Source organism: Notamacropus eugenii, chromosome 1 (assembly GCF_028372415.1).
Source record: "Notamacropus eugenii isolate mMacEug1 chromosome 1, mMacEug1.pri_v2, whole genome shotgun sequence".
Classification (NCBI taxonomy): domain Eukaryota; kingdom Metazoa; phylum Chordata; class Mammalia; order Diprotodontia; family Macropodidae; genus Notamacropus; species Notamacropus eugenii.
The window spans coordinates 311,855,379-311,881,350 of NC_092872.1; the positions used below are offsets into that span (position 1 = coordinate 311,855,379).

A 25,972-nucleotide genomic window follows, 5' to 3' on the forward strand; every position below is an offset into this window, starting at 1 on the left:
CAGTCAGAAATAGGCTCCACATATACATTTGCATTAAACATATTTTCATGTGCATTGCATAGAAGAGCTAAGTCTATCAAAGTCAGTCATCAAATAATGTGGCTGTTACTCTGTACTATGTTCTCCTGGTTCTGCTCACTTCACTCAGTATTAGTTCATGTAAGTCTTTCCATGTTTTTCTGAAGTCTGCCAGCTCATCATTTAATAAGCATTTATTAAGTACCTATTTTATGTACCAACCAGAGGCAACTAGGTGGCTCAATGGATAGAGAACTGGACCTGAAATCAGAAAGAACCAAATTCAAATCTGGCCTCAGATGCTTACTAGTTGTGTGATCTTTGGCATGTCACTTAATCTCTGATTGACTTAATTCACTGGAGAAGGAAATGGCAAACCACTCCAGTATCTTTGCCAAGAAAATCCCATGGGCAGATGGTCCACAGGGTCATGAAGCTAAACACACCTTAACAACAACAGTAAGAGCAATACACCAACAACTGTGTAAGGTTGTGGGAACACTAAGAAAGATATGCAACAGTTTCTGGTTTCAGGGAACTTCCACTCTAACAGGATGGAGAAAATGTATACATAAATAAGAATCTAAAAGAAATATAAAATAGACACAAGGTCATTTTCGCATTAGGTCAGTAGTAGCTGGAGAGAACAGGAAAACCTGTATGTAAGATGCGATTCATAAGTTTTGAAATAAAACCAGGGATTATAAGAAATGAAGATGGAGAATGAGTAAAATCCAATAACAGAAAACAGACAATGCAGAAGTTCAGACAAGTGATGAACTTAAGAAAGTGACATACATTTTTTACTAGGCTAATATGGACATTTGTTTTGTCAGGTAATATAGGTATGTATTAGGGGATTTTTTAAAATTTTTGTTCAATTTGGGGGGAGGGACATATCAGTTTAAAAAACGCAGCTAACTTGTAAAAATTAAGAAAAGTGCTATTAAAAAGAAAGACAAAAGAGATAGCTATAAGGAAAAAAGACACAGAGAAAAGAAATAGATTTTTATTTGTGAGGAACACTAAGATGAACAGTTTGGCTGCATCATAGAATATATGAAGGAGAAAGACTTGATCAAGTTGGAAAGTAGGGGCCAAGTTGTGACGAGAATGAAAAGACAAACAAATGAGTTTATATTTGATTCTAAAGGCAATAGGGAACCAATAGAGAACAAGATGGTCAGATTTGTACTTTAGGAAGATCACTTTGGCAGCTTTGTGGAGAACAGATTGAAGTTTAGGAGAGATATAAGGCAATTAAGAGGGAATTGCAGTGGTCCAGGTGAGAAATAATATGGGTCTGAAAGGTTGGCAGCTATGTAAACAGAGAGGAAGGAACAGATGCTAGAAATGTTTCTGGAGGTAGAGCTGACAAGATTGGGCAACTGACTGCTACAAATGAGAGTGAAGATACAAAGAGAAAATTAAGGTTGAAAAATGGTGGTGCCTTTGACAATAAGAGAAGTGTGGAAGAAAGGCAGGTTTGGGGGGGAAAATGAGTACTGTTTTGGAAATAATGAATTTAGACATATTTAGATACCCATGGGACATCCAGTTTGAAATGTTCAAAAGGTAACTGAAATGGGACACTTAGAGCTCAGGAGAGCTACTATGGGCAGATGCACTGATCTGGGAGTCATGTGCATAGAGTTGAAAATTATACCCAGGAGAGCCTAGGAGGATTCTAAGTGAGAGAGAATGGAAAGAGAAGACAAAAGAAGTATTTTTAAAATGACATGATCTTTCTCATCTGATGAAGTTCATTATCACTGGAAGTGTGTGGGCAAAGAATGACCATCAGATACTGCAAACAGAACTCCTACACTGAGCAGAGTTTAACTAAATGATGGTTGAAGTCCTGTCCAACTATAAGATTTATCATTTTGAACTGGTCTGAGGTCTACAAATTATATGGTGAATACAGGTCTAAAAATGAAGGGCTCTACTATATTCTCTAAGATTTCTATGATCCTATGATCTTGTGAACAGAAACCACAAAGAAAAAAATGAATTTGTTTCCAGTTATTTGAAATTTAATGTATTCATATTCATTCAATATTTATCTTAGCTCTGTGGCATTGAACAAGCAATTATTAAATATCTATTTTGTGACAAGTTTTACAGATACACATATAAAAGCAAAATAATCTTTGCCCTCAAGAAACTTACTATTAGATGAGATTATGCTATTAATAAGAAAGAAAATTTTCCACCAATTAGATTCTTAAGACAAAAAGAATATTTGTTTATGAATGTTCTAGCACTGTTACTAATTCTTTCTTCAATATAAATCTGAAGTCCCTTAAGAGGGTGATCACATATTGTTATTGTTTGGTTGTTTCAGTCAAGTAAAACTCTTTGTGAAGCCATCTGGGGACTTCTCAGCAAAAATACTCAAGTGGTTTGCCATTTCTTTCTCCAGCTCATTTTACAGATCAGGAACTGAAGCAAAGTGGGTTAAGTGACTTGCCCAGAGTCATATAGCTAGTAAGTTTCTGAGGCTAGATTTGAACCCACAAAGATGTCTTCCTAATTCAAAGTCCAATCCTCTATCTGTTGTGCCACCTAGCTGCCCCAAGTGATCACATACCCAGCAACACATAAAATGCCTTATTTATGAAAAGATTTTTAATCTATCATGATTATTCAAAGGATAGAGAACTTATTTCCTCATCCAAAACTTGTGTGATATACATGACATCATAGAACGTTTCCACATCTCTCCACATTTAAGGAAGAAAAAATAGATTTCTTTCTAGGTATATGCAAATTTCTTATCAGTTGAAACCTACAGATCAGAACTAGGAAAGTGGCATAAAAGATGCAGATGACAATTCATACAATTCATTGGAATTACTGCACAGTGGGCATGAGAGGTGTGGTTAATTCAGGGACAGCTTCTGAATACAGAAGACCCGAGTTCAAAACCTACCTCATAATGGGTAAGTCACTTAACTTCTCATTTCTATAATTAGCTAAGACTATGAGTTGTCCCCCTCCAATAAAATAAACAACAACAGAGGCATGTTTTTCAATGTACTATAAAATATTAACAACCCTCAGATTAAGGTTTGCTTCAGTGTTATCTTGAAAAGTAGTAATTGTAACACTGCCCCTAGCACAGCTCATAATATCCCCCTATGCACCAATAAATAGGCTCAAAGCACATGACAGAATACTAAAATAATGTGTAAGTCAAATTATTCCTGGATAATAGGCAGTAGGATGACACTATTCCCAGTTTACAAATGAGTAAACTGAGTTACAAAGAAAAGCGAAAACCTATAAAGCAGCCCAACAACAGAGCCAAGAAAGACATGCCTTCAGAAACCCTCTTATAATTCTTACTACAAGATCAGGAATGTTGTTGGGTGGGGAACCAAAGCTTAAATAAGAAAGATTTCCTCAGACTACTTTCTTATAAATGCATATATGCATAAGTTATCTCCCCAAATACAGTGCAGCCACTGAGGAAAGGAAGTCCTGTTGCTCATGTTCAGTCAGATACTGGTTCATCTCTGTCTGACTCTTCATGACCCCATATGGAGTTTTCTTGGCAATTTTCTTGCCATTTCCCTCTTCAGCTCTTTTTACAGATGAGGAAACTGAGGCAACAGGGTAAAGTGACTTGTCCAGGGTCATCTAGGCAAACAAGGTTAAGTGATTTGCCCAGGGCCACACAACTAGTAAGTGTCTGAAGCCAGATTTGAACTGAGGAAGATAAGTCTTCTTGATTTCCAGCCCCATGCTCTGTCTACTATCTCACCAACTGCATGAGGCTGGAGACCATTATTTCCTACTGTATGGCAAAGAGTGATTAGCAACAGTGCTGAATATTCATTCATTTAATAAGTTTTTATTAAGCACAAATATGTGCTAGGCACTGGAGATAAAATACAAAAACTGAAGAATCTCAAGGAATTTACATTCCACTATAGAGAAAAAAATGCATTAAAAACTCAATATAAAATATGTTCAAAGTAACTTTCTGCTTCAAGAGTCCATATTTGAGCTGAGGTATGAAGGCAGTTAGGAGCTCTATGGATTTGGAGGCAAGATGGTGGCTCAGTGGAGAGAGTGCTGCTCCTTGAGTCGGGAAGAGCTAAGTTCAAATCTGGCCACAGGTATTCACTAGCTGTGTGTCCCTGACCAAGCCTCTTAACCTCTATTTGCTTTGATCCACTGGAGAAGGAAATGGCAATCCTATACAGGGTCACAAAGAGTTGAACATGACCAAACAACTAAACAAAAAGAAGGAATCAGTGAGGCATGGATGACAATGGACTATATTGCAGACATGAGGCACAGCCTGTTCAGAAACTAGATACAGGATATGGAATGTCATCTGTAGGGTATAATGAGATGCTCAGTTTGATTGAGAAATGAACTGCAAGGTAGATGGAGATCAAACTGGGAAGGACTTTAAACACAAAGCTGAAGAGTCTGCATCTTATAGGTAACCTGTCCTTTAACAATTTGTCATTTGTGTGGGAAATATATTGGAGGAGGAAGAGACTAGAAGTAGAGAAAATATTGCATTAGTCCAAGTGAGGGGTATTGAGGATCTGAAGCAGGTTGATGGTTATGTGAATAAAGAGAAGGGGTCAGATCTAAGAGATACTGTGGAAGGAGAAAAGATAAGATTTTAAAACCTACTGAATATAAAGAATGAGCAAGAGGGAAGAATTTAGTATGTGTCCAAGATTGGCAACCAGTGTGACTCTAAGGATGGTGATTCCTTTGCAGAAACAGAGGAGGTATGAAGAGGGAAGGATCTGGGGAGACAGATGATAGGGGAAGGTGACGACTCCTTCTTGGAAGTTGCTGAGCCTAAGATGTTCACAGGACATCTAACTCAAAGTGATATAGAACTAGAGTTCAGGAGAAACACTCTGGAAGAATACATAGAGTCTGCATTAAGAAAATAGTTGAACTAATGGGAGCTGGTGAGGTTACCAAGAGAAGGTATCTGTAGAGAGAAAAGTAACAAGTACAGGTCAGATTTCTTGGGTGTAGCAACCCTAATGACATAGATAAAGATAGAACAAAGGACAGGGAAAAATGATGAGACAAGCAGAACCTGGAAGGAACAGAATCATGAGAACCAGGGAAGAGGGAATATTGAAGCAGCTGGAGGGAGTCCACAAACATCAAAAATGCTGCAAAGAGTTCTGAAGAGAAGAAGGGTAAGAGATGAAAAAAAAAAGGATATCAGATCTGGCAATAAGCAAATGAGATGGAAGTAGAATAAATGGAGTATGAGATAATTACATGGAAGCAGCAAGCCTAACCAACTTTTCCTGGAGTTTAACTTTGAAAGGAAGGGTAGACAAAAAGAAAGGCTGAGGAGACAGTTAGATCAAGTGAAATTTTTTGGTTTTGTTTTAAGGATTGGGGAAATAGGGATACATTTGTAAGCAGTAGAGAAAGAGGGCAAAGAGAACTTGAAAATTAGGGAGTGAGGAGGGGGATGTTCAAAAGGAAAACCTCCCCCAAAAGATAGAAAAGATATGGGACCAAGGACATAAGTGAAGGCTGGCATTTGCAAGAGTCACCTCTCTCTGAGACTGGAACAGAGAAGGAAAGTGAGGTAATGATGTTTAGGTGATTTGGAGTATAAAGTTGGGGAGAAGAGGGAAGCTCACTTAAAATGGCTTAACTTTTTCATCAACTACAAGTCAAGATCCTTTGTTGAGAGGAACGAGAAAGAAGATTCTGTAGATGGCTTGAAGATATCAGAGAAAGCCTGCAACCAAAACTCAGGAGAATGAGATAGTGGGGCAGTTGGGAATGAGTAAAGGGCTTAAAGCACAACAGGGAGAGCCCAGTTGCAATCATATAAAATAAATTTGTGGTAGACAGTTTGACTTCCTGCAACAATGATCAGGAAAAAGCAATCAGAAAAAGGAGCAGAACTAGCTCTTAAATTCTTTCTGATTCGAACAGAGCTAAGATGAAAAGCCAGATCTCTTAACTTCAGGATTCTGTTTACAAAATCAGGCTACAATGCCTCCACCAAGCTGTGTAAACTTTGCATACATGTCTTAGCTGCAATTGTGTTTGCCTCCCATTGCAAAATAAGTCATCTCTTTCCAAAATGAAAAAGATTTTCCATTGGGAAGTTACACTTGCAAATGTGATGTTGAAATGTTCTCCAAGCAAAGATTTTTATCTCTGCTGCAAGAAAGGGGGAGGGAAGAAGTGAGATTTTAAAGTACAGTTTTCAACACAAATTAAATCATCTTATTCTTTTTATCCAGGCACATCTCATTTCCTGCATTTTACCACTCATTCCATTTTCACTGATTCTCTAGGGGAAAAGAGGGTTGAGTTAGCTTACTTGCACAGGAGGCAACTTGGTTGTTACTCCAATGAAGGAGATGAACATCCCTCACAGCAAACCTACCACCTTCCACCAAAAAGATGAATGAAAGAACAGATATGACTGATGATGAAGATGGAGATCAAGAGGCTCAAAGAGAACTAAACAAAACATTCATGTACAACTAGTTCAGGCTGTTGTCCAATACAGATTCTAGGTCTCTTAGGAAAAGGCAACATATATTTGCCACACAGAAACTCAAATGATAGCGTATCTGTCTGATTATTTGATATAATTAAGTTTCTTAGCCCTGGAACACAGCAATAAAGAGAAATGAGTTAGTGTAGCTGAAGACTTCTGGGCTTGGAATCTGGAAAACTAGGTTCAAATCATAACTCGAAAAGTCGTAATCATATTTAAGTCTTACGTTTCTCATCAGTTAAAATTGAGACAATGTTTGTACAGGATTGTTGTAAGGAACGTACTTTGAAAACCTCTAGAATTCTATGTAAAACTGCAGTTTTTTCTATTAGTCAAGAAGACTTTTATTTATTTTGTTCATTTTATTTATTTAAATTTATTTTATGAATGAAGATTAGACACAGGCGAATGAAAGGACTTAAATGAACATGAAAACATCAGAATGAATGAAAAGTGATACTTTGATGATATATACCAAATAATCATTTGCAAAAATCCATTGTAATTTTCAAATTGACAAAAAATGTTTAGTGTCTCAGAGGTAAAGCGCTTTAAAATTACACATAATATTAATTTAATTTGAGATGAAGCTTGCCTATTCAAGTAATCTAAAATTTGGTCTGGATTTTTATCAATATCATTTTAAGTAATTAAATTAATATAGTACCTGAAGGTTTAAAAAATACCCTCAAACAAAGCATTTAGAAATGCAAAAGACTTCATATAATTAAATATATTCAAATTCTAAATGTTATTATAAACATTACTCTCTTCTAACAAAAAGGTAAAAAAAAAAAAGGTATGCAATAAAGTAAGTTAAGGTAACTAAAATAAACCTAACTAACAAAGTAAAAAGAACACTGAATTGGAATCATGGTGTGGATTAGAACGTTGCCTCTCACATTTGCTAGAACAAGTCACAATAACCTCTATTGGCCTCATATTTTTCATCTGTAAAACAGAAGTGTTAATATACACACTACCCATGTCACTGGGTTGCAGTGGGAGATAAGATTCCCATACCTTAAAACACCATTATTATTGCAATATTATTTCTATACTGGTCACTTAAGTTATTTCCTCAGTCTCAAGAAGACTTTTGGACCATAAAAGTGGGGAAGCCTTAATAAAATTGGGCTAGGAAGTTTTCCTTATTTGAAAAGAAAAAAATTATTATAGGCTTCTGGGTAGGAAAGCCTATGACTTTTGAAAACCTAGCAGAGAACTTTTGATCACTCTCATGGGTCTTCCTTTCACAATAAAGGTGGAAGAAGTTATCAAATAAAAGTATCTCATAAAGGTTCCTTTGAAACAGTGAGCCTTCCTATGTCTAGTTAATTAAGAACGCAAAAACAAAAGGACACAGCAGGTGCAATTTATGATAAATGGTGGTATAGTATTTCAAACAAGGCATAGCATTATAGTTACTGGAACCAACAAAGCTCCTTATATCCGTTCTATACATAACCTTGGTTTTGTCTGGCCAGTGAGTGACCTGCCTTGAAGTGAGACACCTGGGTTGAAATTTAACCCAGACTCCAACAAAGCTGTGTCACACGACTGGAAAACCAGTATTATCGCAACTAAGGGGAACCCCCACTTTTCTCACTGAGATTGGACGGTATAAAGGTGGTTTCTAAAACACAGGTCAAAAACAAAAGCAATTGGTTGGTTCCAGACAGCACTGGAATGCTATTAACATTCATGAACTTTCCCAGTCAAACACTCTTATTCTTACACAACTAAGTTAACTTTACAGCCAGCCTTGGGCAAATATTCCTAGATTAAAGAAAGAAAACAAACAACTCTTGTGTGATTAATGACACATACCGAGTTTCTCTGCTCTCAAAGTGAGGGAAATCTCCCAGTGCAGCTGGCTATTCAACTAGTGGAAGACTTGTTTTGGCTGATTTATACTGAAAAGCCAAACTAGGGTGCTTGAATGGCAAAACTATACTTCCTTCATAATCTGGAAGGGAAGATCATGTCCCATGATCTCTGTCTCAATGAAGGGGAGTTGCCAGAGTCCATGGTTTTTATTGCAATGACCTCAGGAATATTTTTCTTTTCTAAAAAATGCATTAGGTATTTAATTATCAAATAAAATTAGCATTTCCATGTACAAAATAAGAGTAGATAATGAAAATTGTACATGAAATTAAGAATCACTATTTTATACAACTTGTTTTTCTTAAGTTATTAAGTTTCATTTTTCCTTTCTTTCTAATAGTGTACTTTTAGTATAATAATTTCAAGGTTATTTTGATTTCATTCTTTCTGAACTTCCTTCTGTTCTCTTCTGTGTGTTTAAAAATGTTTCTTTTCTTTCTTTTGCTGTTTTTGACAAGACTGTTGCTTGCTTCTCTCTCTCTTCTCCCCAAATGAAAAAAAAATTAAAGGAAAAACAAAGCCCTTGTAACAAATATGCATAATCAAACAAATATAAATCCACAAATTGGTAAGGGCCAAAAATGTATTGTCTCATTACTTACCTTGAAACCATTGGTAGGCAGGTAGAATGTTTTATCATCTGTCTTCTGGAGTCAGAATTCATCAGTTCCACTGAACATATTGCATGTTTTTCAGTTGCTTATCTTTTCAATTTTCAATTTTAGCAGTATTCATTGCTGTTAATAAATAAATAGTTGATTTATGCTTACTTCCCTCTGTATCATTTCAAAAAAGTTTTCCCAGATTTCCCTGAAACTGTCCCTTTCATCATTTTGGGGGGGGTACAATAATATTTAGTTACATTCATATGCCTCTATTTTTTCAGCCTTTACCTAATTGAAGAGTAGCCCCTTAAAATACAGTTCCTTGAAACAACAAATAGAACTATTAATATTTTTGTGTTATGTGGTTCTTTCTTCTCTTTTTGGAGCTCTTTGGGTTAACAGTCCTAATAGTTGTTGTTGGTTGGTTGGTTGTTTTTCAAGAGGACCAAAATGACATTACTATGATACAGTCAAGTTTCAATGTATCTGACTGTGGCTGATCAGACCAACACGAGTTTGGAATGCTCTGTCACAGATCAGGCACAGATAGTCAGTGTGAATATTTGGGGTGGATACTCTAAATTTGTGCATCCTATGTTTCCTTTGAGCTGTTTCAACTCTGTTTTACTCACAGAGCACAGTACCTTCTCTAACATGGGCACTTCTTGTTGAGCAGTCCTCTACCAGTGTCTCCCATGTTACCCAATCAATTCCAAAGTTCTTGAGAAAGAGACCGTGAGAGTGTCCTTGTATCACCTCTTCTGACCACCATGTGATCACCTGCCCCATGTGAGTTCTCCATAAAATATTCTTTTCAACAAGCATATGTTTTACATTTGAACAACATGGCCAGCCCATCAGAGTTGCACTCCTTGAAGCATAGTTTGAATACTTGGCATTTTAGTTCAAGTAAGGACCTCAGTGTCTGGTACCTTATCCTGCCAGGTGATCCTCAGAATCTTCTGAAGACAATTCAAATGGAAGCGATTCAGTTTCCTGGCATGGCACTGGTAGACTGTTCATGTTTCACAGACATACAACAATGAGGTCAGCACAATAATTCTGTAGACCAGTTTGGTAGTCAGTCTAATACCTCTTCTTTTTTTCTTCCAAACACTGGGCTAGCTCTGGCAATGTGTGTATCAACCTCATTATCAATGTGTATTTCCCTAGAAAGTATACTACTAAGGTAAGTGAATTTATCCACAGTATCCAAAACTTTTCCATTTGTTGTAACCAATGGTTCTATGTATGGATGGCATGGTGGTAGCTGACGGAGCACCTGTGTTTACTTGGTGTTAATTGTTAGGCCAAAATTAGCACAGGCAGCAGAGAATTGATCCATACTTCATTTTATCTCAGCTTCAGAGGCTGCATTGAGTGCACAATCATCTGCAAACAAAAAATCATGCACCAACACTCCCTCTCTACTTTGGTCTTGGCTTGTAACCTTTTCAAATCAAAGAATTTACCATCAGTGTTGTAGCTGACCTTGATGCCATATTCATCGTCATTGAAAGCATTTGACAACATGGCTGAAAACATCATACTAAAAAGCATGGGAGCAAGCACACAGCCCTGTTTTGCTCCACTGGTAACTGGGAAGGCAGGAGAGCATTGTTCAGTATGCAGAACCCAGGCAAGCTTGCTGTCATGAAACTGACATACAACACTGATGAACTTCTCTGGACAATAGTCGATGGCCTCAGCTTTGATTGATGATGGTCTGTTGAAAACATTATGGAAGTGTTCAGTCCATCTCTCTAGGATCATGTCCTTATCACTAATCAATGTGGCTCCATCAGAACTGAGTAGCTGCGGTGCACCATAAGTTTGTGGTCCATAAATAGCCTTCAGGGAATCATAAAAGTTCTTTGGTTTATTACTATCAGCATAAAGCTGAATTTCATCAGCCTTCTTACTGAGTCAGGAATGCTGCATCTCTAAGCTTTGTTTATACTTTACTTTTGAGGGAATTAAATGCTGCCTTCTTGGAGATGGATGAACTATCCTGCTGGTAAATCCTGTGAAGTTCTCATTTTTCATTTAGCAACTTCTGAATTTCCCCATCACTTTCATCAAACCAGTCTTGGTGTTTGCAAGTGTTCTGACCCAGATAAGCAGACGTAGTGCTGTACACCATATCTCTGAAAGCTGCCCGCTCCTTTTCTGCTCCACCGTTGCCAGCTGTGTGCTCGCCCAACTTTCCCTCCAAGTTAGCAACAAACTGTTCATGCTCGGAAAAGAGCTCTAATTTGTTGACATTAACTCTTCTGGTAGGGTGTGTTCAGGGAGGACCAGTACCTCTGTTATGATGGCTGCTGAGCCCTTTTCAGGGCTGCTTCCCATCTGTGGTATCCACCTGTTCCACCCAGCTCTCACCTGTGGCTGCAAGAAGTTGTAGCATGTGCAGCAGCCACATCCCAGTAAACTATTTTGGCAGTGGGCCAAAACAGATTCAGGGTAACCAAGGGGTCTCAAACCCATTAGTGAGTTAGGGGGGGATGTCTCCCCCAAGTAACAGTTGTAATAATAGGTTGTAAAGTATACATAATCTAGGGGCTTTCGAGGTGCAGTACTAAATTGCTTTCCAGAAATTCTGAAAGACTTCACACCTCATCAGTAGTGCAACTACCCCTCCAATCCCTTCCAACAATTATCATTTTCTCTTGTTGTCAACTCTGTCAATCTGATAAGTTATTTTAATTTACATTTATCTAATTATTACTGATTATGAGAATTTTTTCATATGACTATTGATGACTTTGAATTTCTTTGTTTAATAACTCCTTTTACTTACTAATTATGTGATCCTCTCAAGTCACTAAATCTTTGTCTGCCTTCATTTCCTCAAATGGAAAAATCAGGAGAATAATAGTACCTATTTCACAAGGTTATACTGAGGATCAAATGAGATAATATTTGCACTGTGCCTGGCACATAGTCAGCACTGAATAATTGCTTCTTTCCCTACTTTTTTTCTGACTATTTATCTATTAGAAAATGGCTTTTATTCTTAAATATTTGGATCAGATACTTATATACCTTAGATATCAGAACTTCAGAGAAACTTCCTATAAAATTTTTCCCAGACTAATATTTCCCTTATAATTTTAATTGTACTGATTTTGTTTATACAAATTTCCCATTTTATATTACTTTGAAAAGAAAGCTACACATAATAAAGTTTCATTTATTTCATTCATATTCTCATTCATAGTCATAGTTCAATTTTGCACATAGAAATGCTCTTTTTTAGTGTTTGTTAAATATAAAATGAAAAAAGAAAATTTTGAAAAAGAGAAACAAAGTGATAGCCCTAGGAATAGAATTCAGATCTAAACACGATAACAATTACAACAGTTATTATTACTCTTGACCAGCCCATAGTACACATAATCTTGGACAGGTATTACATATGGACAACGAACTGGAGAGAGAATTGAACAGGAGGAAGAGACCAGGCTAGATTGTAATTGGTGAACTACACAACACTTTTAATACATTCAAGATTCTCCAAGAAATAAACAGAGAGATAGACAGGCAGAAAGAGAGATACAGAGACAGAGGTATTGTGAGTAAAAGCACTCATGTACAAATATATGAGGCAATACAGTGTAGCCTTGACATCAAAGGACCTGCAACTGAGTGTTGGTTTTGCACCCTGCATCTCTCTCTGTTGGACATCCCTGACAACACTACATACCTCACATCTCTAACTCTTTGCTGGACATCTCCACCTCGATGTCCTATAGGTATCTCAAATTCAACATGACTACAGTATAATTCATTACCTTTGGTCCTATACCCATCCCTCCACCTAACTTCCCTATTTTTGTTGAGGACATCACCATCCATCTGGTCACCCAGGTTTACAATCTAGGTGTCATCTTCAACTCTTCACTCTCACTGACCACTCTCCACATATTCAGTCAGCTGCAAAATTATGCTGATTCTTTGTCCTCTTTGTCCTGCTCTCCATTCACATAACCACCCTAACAAAGTCTCTCATTACCTCTTGGCAGAACAGTTTCAATAGCTTTCTACCTAATGTCCCTGTATCCAGCAGTTCTTCTCTCTGAACCTTTCTCCACATAACTGCTAAATGGATATTTCTAAAACTGACTTCTGGTTATCAACATCACAATAGTTAGGATTTATATAATGCTTACTGTGTTTCAAGTGCTGTCATCACATTTTAATTCCCAAAACAACTCTGGGAGGTAAGTATCTAAGTCCATATTTGAACACAGAACTTCCTGACTGTAAGTTCAGCCTGCTGCCCACTGAACTCTCTTTCTGCCTATGACTGTGTGCCTTCATTTGCTCAAAATGCTTTGGTGCCTCCTTAGTGCCTGTGGAATAAATCCAAACTCTTCTGCTTGACATTAAGGGCCCTTAGCAATTTCACTCCAGCTTACTTTCCCAGGGTGGTCACACCCCTTCAATCACTTGAAGTTCCAGCCAAAAGAAGCAGTTCCTGACCCTCAAGCAGCTATTCTGTCTTCAGAAGAGTCTCTCTCTTACTCCTGTGCTTCTGCACAGACTATCTGTGCCCTATTCTTGGAATATTCTGCACACTTGCTTTTACCCCCTGGAGCTCCTAACTTTTTCAAAGGCTAATTTCAAGAGATACTTCTTTCAAGAGTCTTTTCCTGATTTCTACAATTATACCCCTCACAAAAAAAACTTTGTATTACTTTTCCAACCATCCTGTATTCACTTCTGGGTGTACATGTTGTATCTCCCCTGCATAAGGTGAGCTCTTCCAGGCGAGGAACTATCTCACTTTTATCTGTGTCCCTAACACCTAGCACAGTGCTGGCACACAGTAGGCACTTAAAACAGGGTGTCTTAGATGTCTTTAAGTGCCATTTTAAGTTCTATAGGTTAAAACTGTCTATGCATACTGACTGGCTGATAGATTCATAGAAAATTAGAAGATTTAAAGAAAAGACTTTAGCTTACTGAATGGATCTTCTACAGAGGACTGATGAGAGGCTATAGACAAGAGTTAGACATGAGCTCAAGTTACACAGCACAGATGTGAGAGAAATGATTACTAATAACCAATGATCTGGGGAAATCCAGAGTTCTCCCAGACCTATCCCCACGTTTTTCTAAAGTCTTGATTTTAAAAGTTCAGCCTCTTATCTCTTATCTTACTGATAATAAGATTGGACTAAGACAATCAGGTGGGGTGGCTGAGGTGTTCTGCTTGGGTGGGGCATAAATTCTTTTCATAAATTGCCCAAGGCTGGGAGTGGTTGGGATATAGAGATAGTCTAAGCAAAATCAACATGAAGTCACCCTCAGCCCCTCATTTAAGATAATCCACTTCCCAATGTGTTACACAATGAAAGTGATTCCATCCCTCAGGAACACTTACTCTTTAGAAGGTATATAAACTACAGCTTGGGGGGTGCTGGGGACCCCGAAGTACCGACACACCAGGTCCTGCTCAAATGAATTTGACTCAAGACTTCTTTAAATCAAAGGAAAACAAAGTTCATTAAAAATTCACCATATTGATTGTCTTTGGTCTAAAAAAGATGGTCACATGGCCATCCTTTGATTAATAATGTGCTGGTAATATTAATAAGATGATTAAACTACCAAGAAACTATGTCTCTTGAACCTTTTGAATCATCCCACATGAGTTGTGAATGGTATGCCTGGAGGTAACGCTCCTCCTCAGTGAGGTCACTCTTGAAAACTCAAGTCAGAACCACTGAAGTCCTGAAATAAGCGAATACATGAATACATATGGGCAAGTCAGTGGCTCAGTGGATACAACAGTGGACTTGAAGTCAGAAAGACTCATCTTCCTGAATTCAAATCTGCTTACTTCCTAGCTGTATGACCTGGGCAAATTATACTTAGCCCTGTTAGCCTCAGTTCCTCATATGGAAGATGAGCTAGAGAAGAAAATGGCAAAACCACTTCAACATCTTTGCCAAGAAAACCTGAAGTGGAATCATTAAAAGTTGGACATGACTGAAGTGACTGAAGGAAAAAAAACCACAAAATACATACATATGACTTAACTCTTTGTATTTCAGGTAATGATTTTTTAATCCATAGTTTGCAATATTCATGAAAAGAGGACAACTGGATAAAAATGTAAACTAAACAAAATAGAAGAAAAATTTCACAATGTTTCATGTTTTCCTTTCAGAAAAAAACAATCCTACTTTTAACCCCATCAAACCCTGTAATTACATATTCAAGTTTATAAAAGCTCAGATAGTCTCTGAAGTAAAGCTAAAACAAACATACAAATCTGAATCAATCCCTTGAGAATTGAATGGCTGAAAATGTTCCCTCTGGAACAAGTAAACCTACAATGTATTTATGTAATATAACGTAGTTAAACTTCAAACTGATGGAGTACAAGCCCAAGCCAAGACCTTTTCCCCTTGGATTGGGAGGACTTTTGTCACATTTGTCTGAAGGGCCCTGGAAAGTCTGGCCTTGGCGGGGAGGGACTCCTTGGATTCCTCTTCCATTTCTCCCAGGCCAGATACTCCCTATCTTCTATTTAGCATTCTTTTGATATTCTTCCCTTTGATCCTCTTACCAACCACTCCTATCAGGATCCTCCCTGGGTTTGATCTATCAAGACCATCCCTGGGACCCCAGACTACTTGGCAACACCTGGATTCTTCCCTGTCTTTTTCTGTATTTTAGTTCCATCTTGCCTCCATGAAGGCACTCAGATTCAATCCAGCTCAGAGTCAGTCTAGCTGAGATTCTATCTGTCCCACTTGTGAATACAAGTGTTACAAGTCCTTAGGCTCCTTAAGAGTCAACCCAATATGAATTTTTTAATAAACTTTGTTTCTCTTTGGTTTAAAGAAGTCTTGAATCGAATTCATTTGAGCAGGACCTGGTGTGTCAGTATCTCGGGGTCCCCAGCACCCTTCTAACCTCAGCAAAACCAGCTCATTTAGCCCTAGAAAATAGGTCTTAAAGTAGAAACTTATATAGGTAAGGCAAAATATAACTTAAACGTAGCAATGAAAACAATGAATTGGCCTATGTCTAGGAAGCTTGAAAAATCCTACCTGCACATCTATATGAACAAGAGTTACTTTTCACTCTTTTTATGAGTATACTTACCTCACCATGTCCTGACTCATCTGATAAGGCCAGAATAAAAATAGCATTTAAGATAAAATTGAAAATATCGATTTAACATTCACAAAGATATATATAAAGATGTATATATAGATATATATACACATATATATGTATGTATTAAAGCTAACTAAATTTATTAACAATAGGAGATTAGCAAGCAGGATTCCTGGCTTTTACTCATTATTTTTCCAGTGACTCATTCTGTGACACTGTAGATGGCGCTTTTTGTGTGTTCTTGCTGCTTGGTCTATAAACTGGAGATAATTATTTAGTGCACACCCCCTATTAGAGATACATTGTTCTACAGCTCTTGTTCTCAGATGAAAGCACTTAGAGAACTGGAAAGTTGTTGTTTGGTGATTCCTATAGTGTGTTTCTAGTATTTCATCTATTTTTCTCTTGCTTTTGATGGATCCTACAGTGAAATCACAATCTGGCAAATTCGGAGCCACAGGTTTATGGTTTCACTGCAGGAGTTGGGTAGGCTGAGAAGGAGCAAGGCATGGATTAAACACCACAAATATCTCCAGTTACCAAATGTGGGAAGGGAAATAATGAAAGACATGAGCGTGTTGGGAGGAAGCTCTTAGTGTGCTTCAAAACCTCCCCCTTTGGGATGAAAGTTCCTCTTTGCGGCATCCAAAGTTGAAATCTTAGGCAGGCTGTACACCTGCAGTGCATTAGTGAGTCCCAGATTCAAGAGGTAAAGTAGGTGGGATTTCATCTCCATTCTTCCTGTAACCCATTTTTATAAAAACCTACAGTAATCTAGCAGCTTAAGTACACAGCATGCTTACCTATTCATGAAAGGCTGAACCCTAGATTATCTAAAAGCTATTATCACCACCTAAATGCCACAACCCATCTATGTAAACACACTTTCAGATCCATTACTGCAGTTCAAACTCAATAGCTTCATTGTGATGGGAGATGAAAAGGGCCAAAGCAAAAGCCCACTCTCCAATCTGCTTTATATCTCTCTAAAGAATTTCCTCAAGGAGCATCTAAATTTTAATGTACCTAACTTTTGAGTTTTCATGTCAATATACTGGTTGATTTAAGTAGAAATGCAATTTACTTTATCTCAGTGGTTCAATTTTCTCACCTGAAATCCGAAGGTAATGCTACCAGATTGCTACCTACTTCAGTGTTTCCCAAACCACATGTAGGGGACACCTCACCATTTTGTGGCTGTGTTGCTGCAATCCATGCTATCTGAAATTCCAACTCTGCCTGGAGCTGGGAGTGAGAGGAGGAGGAGCCACAGTCCTGTTAGTTCTACACTTGTCATCCTTCCTGCCTCAACCCTATTTTAATTCATCCTCTGGAAACAGAACCCTGCTCCAGGCTTAACCCAGGCTTAAGTATTCTGACTCCTATTACAATACAAGCTCCCCAGAGGAGCTTAGATACCATAATTACTGGGTGCTATTCAGGTGATTAGTTCCACCACTTCCCTCCCTCCCTGCTTTTTCCCCTCCCCTTTTCTCCCTCTTGTATTTGCTTCATCCTTTTACGTTATTCTGGTTAATAATCTTCTTATCAACTTGTACTGCCCAACTTTGTACTGCCCAGTACAAATGAATTAAAGTTCACTAATGGCCTTGACAACTTACTGTCATGTGACGATTTTTCCGAGCAAAATGGTTTTTTAAGTTTAATTTTTTAACTGATAGCTTTCATTTTTATAGTACAATCATTTCTAAATATATCTCTTGCTCCCTGGAAGCTATCCCTTGTAACAAAAATTTCAAAAGAAAGAGGAAAAAGTAAGCAGTTTAGTAAAACTGGAAGCCGAGTAGAGAAATTACTAGATTTGGAGTCAACGACTTCAGCTCAGTTCTCCTGCTTACTTTGTGTGACTTGGCATGAGTCACTTATCTGGACTCCAGTGAACTGCAAGGCCTCTAAAAATATCTTTCCACTCTAAACCTCTGATAATATGAACTAAGCAAACCATTAGGCAAGTCTCAAAGCATATGTAATGCCTCATTTCTACAAAGATAAGAGTGAATTTTCCTTCTTGTAGGTTAAGTGTGGTAATTATCATTCAATAGTGCTTTGTCTGGTCTGTTAACATTCTGCTTCTTTCTATTCATGTTGTTTGTTATTATTAAACATATAGTTTTCCTGTTCTACTCACTTCATGTTGAATTCTTGTCCTTGTTAGGCAAATTTGGCAATCTACAAGTAGATATAAAAGCTATAGCTTTTTTGTTTTTTTTTAAAAAGATTGAGCTGCTATATTTATAACAGTTCTTTTTGGGGGTGGCTAAGGATTACAAACCAAAGGAATGGCTGTCAATTGGGGAATGGCTAAACAAGCTGTGGTATATGATTGTGATGGAATTCTGCTATGAGAAGTGACAAGTAAGATGATTTCAGAAAAACCTGGAAAGACTTATATAAACTGACACAAAATAGAATGAGCAGAACCAGAAGGTTATATATAGTAACAGCCATATAGTATGATAAAGAACTATGAATGACTTAGCTATTTACAGCAATACAATGATCCAAGACAATCACAAAAGATTTATGATGAAGCATGCTATTGGCCTGTGAGAGATGCCAAAATGTTAAGTTTCCATAGAAGTCATTATTAGTTGACGAAGCCATTGAGAATAAGTCAGATAATAAGAAGGCTAGCAGATTACAGGTGGACTCAACCAATCAGGAGACAGACATAGGCCTTCAGAAAACCACAGAATCAGGAAAGGGATTGATCAAGCCTGAACCGGTTCAGAAATATGACCAGGAATAACCAGGAGAAGGCTTTTCTTCTTTGTGCTTGCTTAATAAGCTATTTGCATAATAACTTCTCTGCCCGAGGGGAGAAAAAGTACAAAATTAGGCATATTTCATATGTTAGAGAAGGGAGGGGAAACATATGAAGGAGATAAGTAATGGATATAAAGAAGGTGGTGACCTAAAAGGGAATGGACCAATCCATCCCCTGATGGGAGGATTTGTTTTGAGTTAACTGTATATAGCTCATCTTGCTTCTGTACTCAGTGCTCCCTCCTCCTGAAAAGAGGGTGGGAGCCCACTTTGACCAAAGTGTTCAATTCCTCTGAACTCTGTTGCAATAAATTTTCCTTGATACCCAATTAGTGTCAACAGTGTTTCTAACATGCCCCTAAAGAAAGAAGTGATATTGACTGACTATTCACTGATACATACTATTTTTTACTTCCTTCCTTCTTTCCTTGCTCCCTTTATTTCCTTCTTTTTTATTTGAGTCTTCTTGAGCAAAATGACTAATATGGAAATGTTTTGCATGACTGCACAAGTATAACATGTATAGGATTGCTTACCATCTCAAGGAAGGGGGAGGGGAGGGTAAGAATTTGGAAATCAAACAATTTTAAATGTTAACAAATTGTTTTAAAATGCAATTGGGGGACATCAGAATATTGTAAAAAAAACAAAAATTGTAAAAAAAAAATATTGTAAAAAACAAAATAAAAATGAAGTCTGGGAAGCACTAACTGACTTGATTAGAGTAAAGATACAAGTTCTTCAGAAAATAAAAATACCTCCAACACTTTTCAGTTTAATCTTCATTATTTGAGATATTCTCCATCACTTAAATCTAGACCAGGGGTGAGGAACCTGTAGACTCAAGGCCACATGTGGCCTTCTAGGTCCTTGGGTACAACCTTTAGATTAAATATGAGTTTTACAGAACAAATCCTTTTATTAAGGTGATTTGTTCTGTGAATTTGGATTCAGTCAAAGGGCTGCACTTGAGGACCTAGAGGGACACATGTCTCCTTGAGACTGCAGGTTACCCACCCCTGGTCTAGACAATCAAAAAGTAATAAATCAAGCTCTGATTTGTAACATTTGCTGAATTGGTAGGTACAGATGCTTACACTGAAAATTGTAGCAATCTATTCTAAAATCATTTAGAGCACAACTCTGGTAAATGAAATACTCAGCTAAGGGTAGTAGACACAAAGCCAGTCTCAGAATCAGAAGAACTTGGATTTGAAAACTGCCTCTGAGACAAATTCTGTCATTTGGGGAAAGTCACTTAATTTCTCAATTTTGTGGACAACTCTCTAAAGGCTATAAGTGGAAGAACAGCTGCAAATCTGCATTAGTGGACAGAGTTGGCTCATCAGAAGCTCAAGGTAAAAACAGAAAGCATGCATCATTTATTTACAAATAGATATGCCCAAAACTGTCAGGGTCAAAGTTCAAAGCTTCCAAGTTAAAGAAAAAAATATTGCAAGGAGCCAGAAAGAAAAATTACAGGTAGCAAGGAGTCAATATCAGAATCCTACAAAACTATGCCACACCTATTATTAAAAAGGAAAAGAAAGCTTAGAATACAGTGTATTGTAAGGCAAAATAAAAAGACTTACAACAATAATTTCTCTACAAAAGTGATTATAAATAATCTTTGAGGTTATTTTAATGGACATTTAATAGAGTACTTTCAAGTATTTTGGATGAAAAGAATTTAACTGGGTAGAATATCTGAGATGTAAACCACAAGAATCCAGTGAAACATAAAAAAGTAAATAAAATTCAGCAATCAAATGGGGTTAAATAAAGAAATACTAACATTTCTAATGGGGGAAAAGAGACAAAAAATTATTACAATCAATTGAAAAATATCTATAATCAATAAAACCATTTATAAAGATTGTCTATTGATTAGATTATTACATGTATTTGGATTAAAATCCTTTTGTGATTATGAAACTCTCTATATGCATATACACATATATGCACACACATACACATATATACACATGTAAATATAAACCTATATATACATAAACACATATGTTTATAAATATATACACTGTCTCTGGAGAATTAGAGATGACGATAATACAGAAATCTACAAGGAGGCAAATGGTGGGTGTTAACAGGCTACAACATATAACAAGGAGGAACTCTGAAGAAGGGAGTGAAGAATGTCTCCAATGAGTTGTATAACAACAACAAAAAAAGAAGACCTGAAATATGGCAAGAATGAAAGAATGTCAATGGAAACTCAAGGTGTTCCACTGGTACCCTCTTGATGTCAAGTGAAAGTGAGGAAAGTACAGTAGATGGGCATCTTATGACAAACTTTTGTAAGAAACTGGACATGAGTTGTAGAACATGGGCAAGCATGTGATTTGCAAGTGAAGTCCTAAGTCAATGAGATCACAGATATGGTGAGTACCACATACAAACCATAGAAGAAAGGAAGAAGATACCTTTCACAACTATGGGTAAGGAAAGAATTCTTGACCAAATAAGTATTAGAGGATGATAGCAGATAAAATGTAAAATTTATACTAATTGCATAAAATTGAAAAGTTTTTGGAAAAACAAAACCAGTACAGAGGGAATCAGGAAAAAAAATAGTTAAATGCAGGGTATGAAGGTATTTACTGCAAGGTTGTCCAAAAAAGTTTTAATATTCAAGATATATATATGGAATTGAATCAAATATAGGAAAAAACATTATGGAAGAGGATTTGAACATGTAATTCTCAGAAAAAGAAAGACAAACATTTGAAAAATATTTCATATTTTAATAGTAAGAGAAATGCATATTAAAACAGATCACATTCTATCTCGTACTCATCAGACTGGTAAAAAAAAAAAAAATGACCAAATGGCAAAAAAAAATATTAGGGAATGTGGGAGGCACACTAATACTATGTTATTGGAACTGATAATCAGCTCAACTATTTAGGAAAAGAATTTGAAACTTTACCTCAGAAGTTATTAAATACTGCATACCCATTGATCCTAAGATACTATGGGGCATATATATCAAAGAGATCAATTGTGCACACCCTTTGATCCAGCAATACCACTATTAGGTCTATATCCCAAAGAGATCATGAAAAAAGGATAAAGGACCCACATGTACAAAAATATTTATAGCAGCTCTATTTGTGGTGGTCAAGAATTGGAAATTGAGGGGATGTCCATCAGTTGGGGAGTGGCTGAACAAGTTGTGGTATATGAATGTAATAGAATACTATTGTGCTATAAGAAATGATAAACAGAAGAACTTCAGAGAGTCCTGGAAGGACTTAAATGTGTGAAATGAGGAGAACCATGTGTGTAAAAGGAGTGAAATGAGGAGAACCATGAGAACATTGTATACAGTAACATCTAGAGTATGAGAGACTACTTCTGATAGACATAGCCTTTCACAGCAATGTAAGGACTTAAAACATTGCCAAAGGACTCTTGAGGCAAAATGCCATCCATATCCAGAGAAAGAACTATTGGATTGGAATGCAGAATGAAGTAGATTATTTTCTTTTGTGTTATGTTTTATTTTGGTTTGTTTTTTCTCACGGTTTCTCCAATTCATTGTAATTCTTCTATGCAACATGTCTAATGTGAAAATGTGTTCAATAAGCATGTATGGGTAGAACCCATATAAGACTGAATGCCATCTTGGAGAGGGAGGTGGGAAGAAGGGGGAGAAAATTTAAGACTTATGGAAGTGATTGTTGAAAACTGAAAACAAATAAAATAATTTTTTAAATGTAATAAAATACTATTGTTCTATAAGAAATGATGACCAAGCAGCTTTCAGAAAAACCTGGAAAGACTTATATGAACTGATGCTGAGTGAAATGAGCAGAACCAGGAGAACACTGTACAAAATAACATTAACACTATACGATGACCAGCTCTGATAGATATATCTCTTATCAGCAATATAATGATCTAACACTACAAAAGACTCAAAATACAAAATGCTATCCACATCCAGAGAAAGAACTATGGAGTCTAAAGACAGATTGAAGCATAATATTTCCTCTCTTTTATACTTCTCTTGTTTTTTTCCCTTCTGCTCTGATTCTTCTTTCACAACAAGACTGATGTGGAAATATGTTTCATGTGACAGTATATGTATAGCCTATATTAGATTGCATGCTGTATTGGGGAGGAAGGCTTGGGAAGGGAGGGAGAAGAAATTGTAACTAAAAATCTTATAAAAGTGAATGTTAAAAATCATCTTTACATTTAATTGGAAAAAATACTATTAAGAAAAAAAGAAAAAAGAAAAGATCTGTCACACACACATTAAGAAAGAGGTCAAAGATGGGATGGGGGCGGTCAGGACCTCCATGAGCAAAAATGTTTGCAACAGTACTTTTTGCAGTAGCAAAGAATTGGGAACCGAGTGTGCCCATCAATTGAGAAATTCTTAAAGTAATTTTAGACGGAGTAAAATATTATTGCACCATAAGGAATACAAAAGGGACCACCAATGGATTCAAATGCAAGAGAGCAATTTATACAATGATTACAAAAATGTAAGGGAAAAATAACATTTATATGTTATTTATATGTTACATTATATATATAACATATATAATATATATTTATATGTTATAAATAAATATATATTTATATGTGTATATATATATATATATATATATATATATATATATATATATATAAAATATATATTTATATGTTATCCATTCAATGCAATGACTAATCACAAATCCCAAATGTTTGAAACTCAGGGTCTACTTACCACAGAAATAATCATAAATGGTGATTTGGTTTTTTAGAACAGCCCAAAAAAGTCTATTTAAAGTTGCATAGCTAACCTACAATGCAGCTGAAAGACAGTACTATAATAGTATTGCTGTATAACATACCAACCACCCTGTGACAATGTTTCTATGGGAAAATGCATTCAAAACTTTAACTTTCAACTCTGATTTCTCTCTTTATCTAGGAAGTGGACATGAGGTTTCCCCTAGCTCCAAATTGCTAATTGTTCTAATGGACATGGGTTCTAATAGAATATAATGGAAGAAAAGAAACGGAAAAGGAGATTCTAGAATGATGAGCAAGAAAAATTATCTACAAGGGATCAGAGGAAAAGAACTCTGAAGACTATTTTCCACAGGTATTTTTCTTAGTACCAGGATGGCTTCTTAGAGAGTCATTCATTAGTTTCTATAAGTCCAAAGGATTGCTTCACATGCTACCTTCCTACTGCCACCAGCTTTTCCATGGTATTGAACAAAATTTCATAGCTTTTTCTTCACTCTATTGGCCCTGAAGTGAGAAGTTAGTTTGTATGTCCTTATCAGAAGATACTTTGCTTCACCCAGCTCAACTAGAGACATACCACCTCCTCTCAATCCAGGTTTAAAGTAGCCCTCTTCCAAGGCTGACCCTACTTGGGGCCAGTGTAAGACCTGGCTGAGATGTGCCAATTCCTGTCTCCTTGCTAAGCTTCCCAAGTCCCCATAGGACACTACACAGCCAGAGTTTTCTCAAAGCTGGTGCGAAGAAAGTTGGATTTTGTCTGTGCTAGATTTCCAGATACTCTAAGAGGCATAAAATCAGCAGGCTTTCTCTCAGTAGGCTCAGGATACGGAAGTCCCCTGAGCAGGAATGTGTTACCTCCTGCTCATCAATGCCATTTACCAGAAGCCTCAAAGGTAACAGCAATACTAAAGATTGGTCAGTAAAACACTGTGTCAAAATGTCAAGGGTCTACTTTTAAACTTGAGATAGCTTGCCTTTATAAGGAGATCTCCCAGGAACTCTGCCTAGAATCATACCCCAATGGCTAGCATGCACCCTCTCCCTCTTGCTTTTTTTATCATCATTTTCTCCTCTCTAATCCCAGCTGACCATTTCTTTAATTCCATTTATCTCATCCCTCTCCTGCCAATGTGTCACCCTCTATATACATATTTGCCCTTTTCACTGTGTCCTCTGAACTCCTAGTCTCTAATTTCAAACTGGATTCCTGCAGAAATCTCAAAATCAACATACACAAATCAGAATTTGTCATTACTACCTCCCTTCCTCAATTGAACGCACTTCTCTTTCAAGCTTCCATATTATTATTGAGGGTATCCTGCATCCTTCCAATGACCAAGGTTCACAACCTCAGTGCATCTTCAACTAATTCTTCTTCATTCCACATATTGAATCAATTGTCTAATTTGCAGCTTATCCTCTGCAGCATTTCCTGCTTGTATGTTCTTTTTTCCATTAACACAGCCACCTCAGCACAAGCCCTTATCACTTGGAAAAGTGTAATACATCTTCTAATAAGACTTCTAACCTCGAATCTCTCCCTGCTACACTATATCCTTTATGCAACTCCGAATGATTTTCATATAATGTGGGTCCCACCGTGACATCCTCATCCTCAATAAACTCCAGAGGCTTCCCACTATTTTTAAAATATAAGTTCCTCTTTTTGGTATGTGACTGACGCAGTGATTAACATCAGTATGTCAGAGTCAAGGTACAGTATATCCAACCATGACTGATCAGACCAATATGAACTCAGTCAGGCACAGGGAGTCCATACAAAATTTGCACATCTCATGTGGCTTTTGATCTACTACAATTCTGCTTTGCTCACAGAGCCCAGAACCTTCTTTGATGGAGGTGCAACATGCTGGGCCATGTCATGCATTAGATTACAAAATTCTTCAGAAAGACTTGGAGAGTGTCCTTGCACCCTACTGAACACCATATGAGTGCTTGCCTGCATCTAAAACTCTTCATAACCACCTGGCCACAACATATCTTTCCAGTCTTCTTATGCAATCCTTCATGATCTCATTCTGATCAGTTTACTGTTCCTTACACATGACATCCTTTTTTCCTTCTCTATGATTTTGTGGTGGCTATTTCCCATGCCTGAAATGTTCTCCCCCATAACCTCTGCTCCTTAATATCCCTAACTTCCTTTAAGAGTGCATTCAAATGCCAGTTCCTGGAAAAAGTTTTTTGCAGTCCCCTGAGCTGTTAGTGTCTACTCGTT

General features: G+C 37.0%; 1 protein-coding gene and 1 long non-coding RNA gene across 3 annotated transcripts in view; both read right to left on the reverse strand.

The window, feature by feature from the left end:
• The window catches only part of LOC140517889 (uncharacterized), an 86,168-nt gene extending 68,541 nt beyond the window's left edge, over positions 1 to 17,627 (reverse strand). The window contains exons 1-2 of one of the 2 annotated variants that reach the window (XR_011971779.1): positions 17,288 to 17,627; positions 9,037 to 9,171 (exon numbers count right to left, since the gene is read on the reverse strand). This is a non-coding gene — a long non-coding RNA (uncharacterized lncRNA). The remainder of the gene's footprint in view (positions 1 to 9,036; positions 9,172 to 17,287) is intronic. The other variant, XR_011971778.1, reaches the window with a different exon arrangement.
• Positions 1 to 25,972, reverse strand: part of RAD51B (RAD51 paralog B) — an 850,987-nt gene that overhangs the window by 428,151 nt on the left and 396,864 nt on the right.